Below are 6,592 nucleotides of genomic sequence, written 5' to 3'. Positions count from 1 at the left end.
TTGGGTGAACACGGCCCCGTGTTCAGGGACTGTATCTGGGCGTTTTAATTAAATTAACTGGTCACGTTGAGCACGGGGGCGTGTTCAGCGAGCACGGCCCCGTGGTCAGACTCTGTATCTGGGTATCTACTCTAAAATATGCAGCACGGGGGCGTGTTCAGCGAGCACGGCCCCGTGTTCAGGCTACTGTAAATGCAAAAACTAAACTAAAATGCAGAAAAATGCGCGCGTTTTGAAAAAGGTTTTGAAAAACTGATTAGGCCGTCGATTTTAAGCTTTCTTAAAATCCTTGTGTCCCCGGCAACGGCGCCAAAAACTTGATGCGTGTCAGTGTGTATATGTTTTTAGATGTTTAATTAAGCCCTTTTTACACTTTTAGCCAAGTTTTAAATTTATAAAACACGATATTCACTAACACTAAACACACATATGGGCAAGTGCACCCATCGTGGACGTAGTATAGTGTTGGTAAGATACCGAGGTCGTCCAAGGACACAAGAGCTTTTAATACCGGTTTATCCTCAACGTCTAACCAAATCAAAAAGTTAGAAAAATGTTTTAAACTAAGAAAAATAAAAACTAACTAAATGCTGAAAATTAAAATAAAAATAAAAACAGATAGACAAGATGAATCACTTGGATCCGACACGTGTATTAGTATAACCTTTGATTATTTTCGCACTTTTGCACTTGTTTAAGAGATTATCTTAGTTATTGTAGTAGGCCCCTCTTTTGAAGGCGACGTTACCCTCAACCCAGTAGTTTGAGTCAGCAAGGATACAATCCTAAAGGGTCGGATTATTGAAAGATAATGAATTAAGTTATTAATGCAAATTATGGTAGGCCCCGCTTTTGGCGGTGACGTTACCCTCGGCTAAGTAGTCTGAGTCAGCAGGGATACAGTCCTAAATAGCCGGGTTATAGTATTAATAGTAGTTAGCTTATGAGGGGGTCAAAGAGTTTGGAGCCCCGCCATCCAATACCTATGGGTATTGAAGGAGATCCTACTAAATTTGACCCAGGTCCCAAGCAGGACCTCTAAACGCTGAACAAGGGCAAGACCCTTACCAAACCGTTCCCTTAACCCCCGACCAGGTAGCCAACATACCTCCATATAGACCGTGGAGATATGAATGGTGAAAATCTTTTATTTTATATAGACAGTAAAATAATGCCAAGACACCACGGACAAACGATAAGGAAAGATCACCTTCAACATAAGTAACTAGTTATTAAAGTCATTAATACAAAACCAAATAAAAAGTGCAAAAGATTAAAAATAAAAAGTATTATACTAAACACTTGTCTTCACCAAGTGATGTAAGAGACTTAGGCAAACATGGCCTTGATTGTCAAGAACTCTTACGATCAATCTTGGATCCCGAGACGACTCACACACTCTACGATGGACAATGGATGATGGTGGTGGATGATGGTGATATGGTGGTGGTGGGTGGTGGATGAGGTGTGAGGGAGGTGGTGTGCCAAGGGATGAGAGAGAATGAAACCAAGCTCCTCTATTTATAGGCTGGACAGAACGCTGGACACGGCCCCGTGTCCGCTGGACACGGCCCCGTGCCCGTCTGACAGTCTCTCTCTTCATTAATTGTAATTGCGAATTACAATTAATGCGCCTGCTGTACTTTCAACACGCCCCCGTGCCCGCTGGGCACGGCCCCGTGGTGAGCAATGGAAGCTTCTACTGGTTTGTCTTTTCTGCTGCTTCCTGGGCACGCCCCCGTGTTCGCTGGACACGGGGCGTGTTCAGACTCTGTTTTCTTCTCTTTGTCTTGGGAGGTGCCATTGAGGGTCCGGGCAGTCCACTTTTGTTCCTTTTCTTGTATTTATGGTAGAATTAGTGGTCTTTTTGCTTCTTTTGTGATTTTGAGCTCATTTCATCCTGAAAATACAAAAGGAAGACAAAAACACTCTTTTTCCAACATTAGTACTTAAAAAGGGTTAGTTTTATGCCTTAATTGATGTGTTTTATATGTTGCATTTTACACACATCAGAACACAAGAAAGGGGCGGATACCACTTGGGAATCCGAAGAGGAGATGCAACGGCTATACCCTTTTTTATTCGGTACGTAATTCGGTTTCGGGGACGAAACCCTTTTTAAGGGGGGTGGACTTGTAACACCTCGAAAATAAAAACCCTTACCTTGAAACTTTAAAGAATTAATAAACAAGAAATTACTAACTAGGAATATAATCTAGTTAAGTTCGAGTCTTGAAATAATGCATGATATGGCTAAAACACATTAACTTAAGAACAAAACAAAGCTGGGGGACTAAACTTGTCAAATTAGAAAAGTTGGTTACTAATAGTAACAAAACCAAACCAAACACACCAAAATTGGTGTGTCTGGTCGATCAAGAGAAGAGGGGCGACAAGGGGGTTCTCCAAACCCTAGCTTCATACCAAAATCCTTTAAATTGAAGCCCCAAATCTGTCTCAAATCAAGTTCTGAACACAAATTAATCATCACCTCGCTGTAGGAATTAAAGGTATGTAAAATCTTGATATTTTGTCCATCTTGAATTCTAGGTTAAGTGTGAAAAACAAGAAATTCAACTTGATTGTTGATGCATGGCTGAAATTAGAAGGGTTATGAGGTTTAGGATCAAACCCTAGATGATTTCTTGACACAACCTTGTATGATACTTGTAGGGTTACATAACCACCATTGTAGGTGAGTAGTGAACTCCAAGAAACTTGATAAATGCAGAATTTAAAACTCTTGTTCTAGCACAATCAGAAATTTGGAAGTGATTTCTGAAATGTTAGAATAATAAGATACGTGCAAAGTTGTTTAATTAAAGTGAAATTCGATGAAAATTACAAGATATGAACTTGGTAATGATTGTAGGAAAATCTGACCCGTTAGGTGTTTGTTGAAATGCCTAAGTGAGGATTTAAATGTAAAATGTTGATAAAAACGCAGATTTGATAATGGTCCATAATGATGTGATTGTGGTCATAAAAAGAGTTCTAAACATGTTGTGAACTGAAATTTCTAAGCAAAGAGTCCGGATCGTCAAGCGGACAAGCCGAAGGGAATCCACGGGGAATGGGTGTGCTCTAAAGGTACGAAAATACCGTTTCGTTACGTAAAGGTTAATTATCGTTTTACTTTATGTCATAGTATAAAGCATGGTAAACAGGATAGACCCTTGTGTCACGAAAAAGACCTTGCGTCTTAAACAAGTGAACGGATCAAAACAAGTGATAAGCATGAAATCTTGCATGTCCTGAATGGTGTGTAAATTCAGCACCCAAACGGGTCAAGCAAGTTTTGGTAATAAGCACGAAGCAAGACACTATTACATAATGCATGATTTACATGATGTGTAAGCCGTGTAGCTAACACCATAAGCAAATTAAGAAACTTTGCTCTTAAGATAGGAGTTAAAGTTTAGATATTTGATGCATGACAATAGCACAAACGACTAACTAAATGCCTTGTAATTTAGTTTGTAAGCTAATCCGTAGACATGCCCTCATGAGAATAGTTGAGTATTATCATAAGTAAAATACAAGTATGGAGAAATTAGCCCAGTCGCTTAACAATTAATGTGAGATTAAGCTGTTTGACGCTCGAAAATAACCAACAAAACTGCATTTTGAAACAAGGGGGTTATGTGCAGGGCACACCGTAAATTACGGTGGTACCGTAATTTACGGTGGCCAGTATACTGTTACGGTGGGAGCCTACTGATTTACGGTAGGTTCCAAATTGTCCAGAAGCCACCGTAATTTACGGTGACACCGTAAATTACGGTGGAGCCTAGCTCGATGTGATTTCTATTTTAATCTCTAGAATAACGTGTTCGAATTTGATTGAATACGTAAAATCTTAGAATCATAATGCTAATGCTTGTTTAAAATATTTAGTTTTCAGGTACCAAGAAAAAGGATGATGATCAAGCAATCGAGTCGAACCGAACACATATATTATAACGCTTCCGCACTTGATCTTTTGTTTTGTAAACTATGTAAACACTCGTAGTTTTACCTTGAACATCGTTTGGTAGGTTAAACATGTGAATATTGTAGCTAGTTGGTTTTTAAATCTTCAAAACATTTGGTAAACTCTGAAGTTTTGGCACGAAATGTATGGTTCTAACTTATAAACAATTAGTATTATAAACTGGGTGTTACAATTTGCTCATCTCTTAATTCTAATTTTAAATAATTCTAATACTTTTAATTCTAATTTTAATTTAATAATAATATTATCACTGTTCATTCAGTTTGAAATTTATCATATATGAATATGAATTTGAATATTTCAATCATTTATTTTAAATGATGTGCAAAAATCACCTCCATTTTCTCATTTAGGATAAAAGGGAATAATATGAAAGATAATATATGTGTCACTTGTCATTTTAGATGGAGTATAACACATTCCTAGTTAATTCTATTCACTTGGATAAAAACCCCTTTTACCTTTTGGACCTACAAACCCATAACCTTATGACCTTCACAACTCTGTTCATTCTTCTTCCAATGCATAAGAACCAAGAAATGCACTAACGACCAAAAATGGACCATTTTTCATGTATGATTTCAAATATCAAAATACAAAGAAGTCACTTGAGTATGACGGGTTCATATAATCTATCTAAAAGATACAAAATCAATTTACCAATTGTCTTCGTTAAAACGACAAGATTGAAGGCGACTCCCACTTTTCACATTGCGCACCAAAGGTCAAAGCTCATGGGCTCGGCATGGACACCCATTCATTTAGTCAATTAGTTGAGATTATCGTTAGGGCTGTAAACGAACCGAACGTTCAGCGAACAATTCGTTTACGTTCGTTTGTTCGATAAATGAACGAACATGAACAATAAATTCTGTTCGATTAGTTAAATGAACGAACACGAACAAAGGTCTCGTTCGTTCAATTGTGTTCGTCAACATTCGGTAAGATGTTCTTGTTTGTTTGCTTATATTGTTCGTGAAAGAATTTTGAACATTTATTTGTTATATCTAAACATTATATTTTCTTTAATTTATTACTCTAAGTGAAAGAATTTTGAACATTTATTTGTTATAGACTTATATCTAAACATTATATTTTCTTTAATTTATTACTCTAACAATTAAAATAGAAAACCATATTCCCAATTTGTTTTTACACCGTTCCCATTTTCTTCCTCATTATTCATATCAGTGAATTAATCGACCTCCGTTCCACTATTAGGACTTCAAGTTCCGGCGCTGCTCCCTCTATCATCCACTTCTAGCATTCGCTTCCTTTGTCGATTTTAATTGTGTTCGTGAACACGTTCATTTCGTTAATGAATGAACACGAACGAAGAAATCTCGTTCGACAAGTGTTCATGACCACTTATTTCCCTAACGAACGAACATGAACAGGTCCTTGTTCGTGTTCGTTCGGTATCTTATCTGATTTCTTATTGGTCTACATATTGTTTAAAATCCAGTATTGTAAAACCGTTTTGCATTATCTATACTATATAATAAAAGAAACTAACTTTGGGACACTTGTCATTATTCTAGACTTATTATTTAATTTAAATTATTAAATATCAATTAAATTAAATTATTCTAGACCATCCTTAATTTAAATATCAATTAAATTAATATAAATCTTATCAACCCTAAATTATTGGCACAAATTTAACTTCAAATAAACTAAAAAGCATCTAGATGCAATTTACCTTTTTTTTAATTATGCTAAACCTAAAGTACATTCCAATTCAATCATCCTAAAATCATGAAATAAATGTTTAAGAAATCGGTTTGTACATATTTTGGAGTGATAAAGGCCGTTCAAAAAATGTATAAGAAAACGGTATGACCTATTGGATCAAGTGAAATACAAAATATAACTTTTTTATTATTTAGTATATAACTACATTTCTTCAACCCGTGAATACATAAGGTTTTTTTTAATATAACTTTTGAGTAAAGTTCTTTTTGAGTCCCCGTGGTTTGTGCATTTTAACCATTTAAATCCAAAAACCAAACTTGTCTTGATTTGAGTCCCTGTGGTTTCTAATTTTAACCATTTGAATCCAAATAGTAAACAACATTCAAATTAGAAACATTTGGTTTTTGGATTCAAATGGTTAAAATTAGAGACCACAGGGACTCAAATGGTTAAAATTAGATAGCATAGGGACTCAAATCAAGAAAAGTTTGGTTTTTGGATTCAAATGGTTAAAATACACAAACCACATGGACTCAAAAAGGACTTTACTCATAACTTTTTTATTGTTTGGTATATAAATTTACATTTATCCAACCCGCACAACAAACGAGGTTTTTAAAGATATAATTTTAAAGATTTTTTAACAATAGATAAACCCGTGTAATACACAAGGTTTCTAAAGATACATCATTTTTTATTATTTGCTATATAAAATTAGATTTATTCAACCCGTACAATACACGGAGTTTTTTAAAATATTTTTTTTATTATTTAGTATATAAAATTATATTTCTTCCACTCGTGAATACACAGGGTTTTTTTAAAATATAACTTTTTTATTGTGTGGTATATAAAATTACATTTATTCAACCCGTACAATAAACGAGGTTCTTAAAGATATAA

The sequence above is a fragment of the Helianthus annuus genome, chromosome 1, assembly GCF_002127325.2.
Source record: "Helianthus annuus cultivar XRQ/B chromosome 1, HanXRQr2.0-SUNRISE, whole genome shotgun sequence".
Taxonomy (NCBI): Eukaryota; Viridiplantae; Streptophyta; class Magnoliopsida; order Asterales; family Asteraceae; genus Helianthus; species Helianthus annuus.
Note: the sequence above shows the minus strand (reverse complement) of the source record.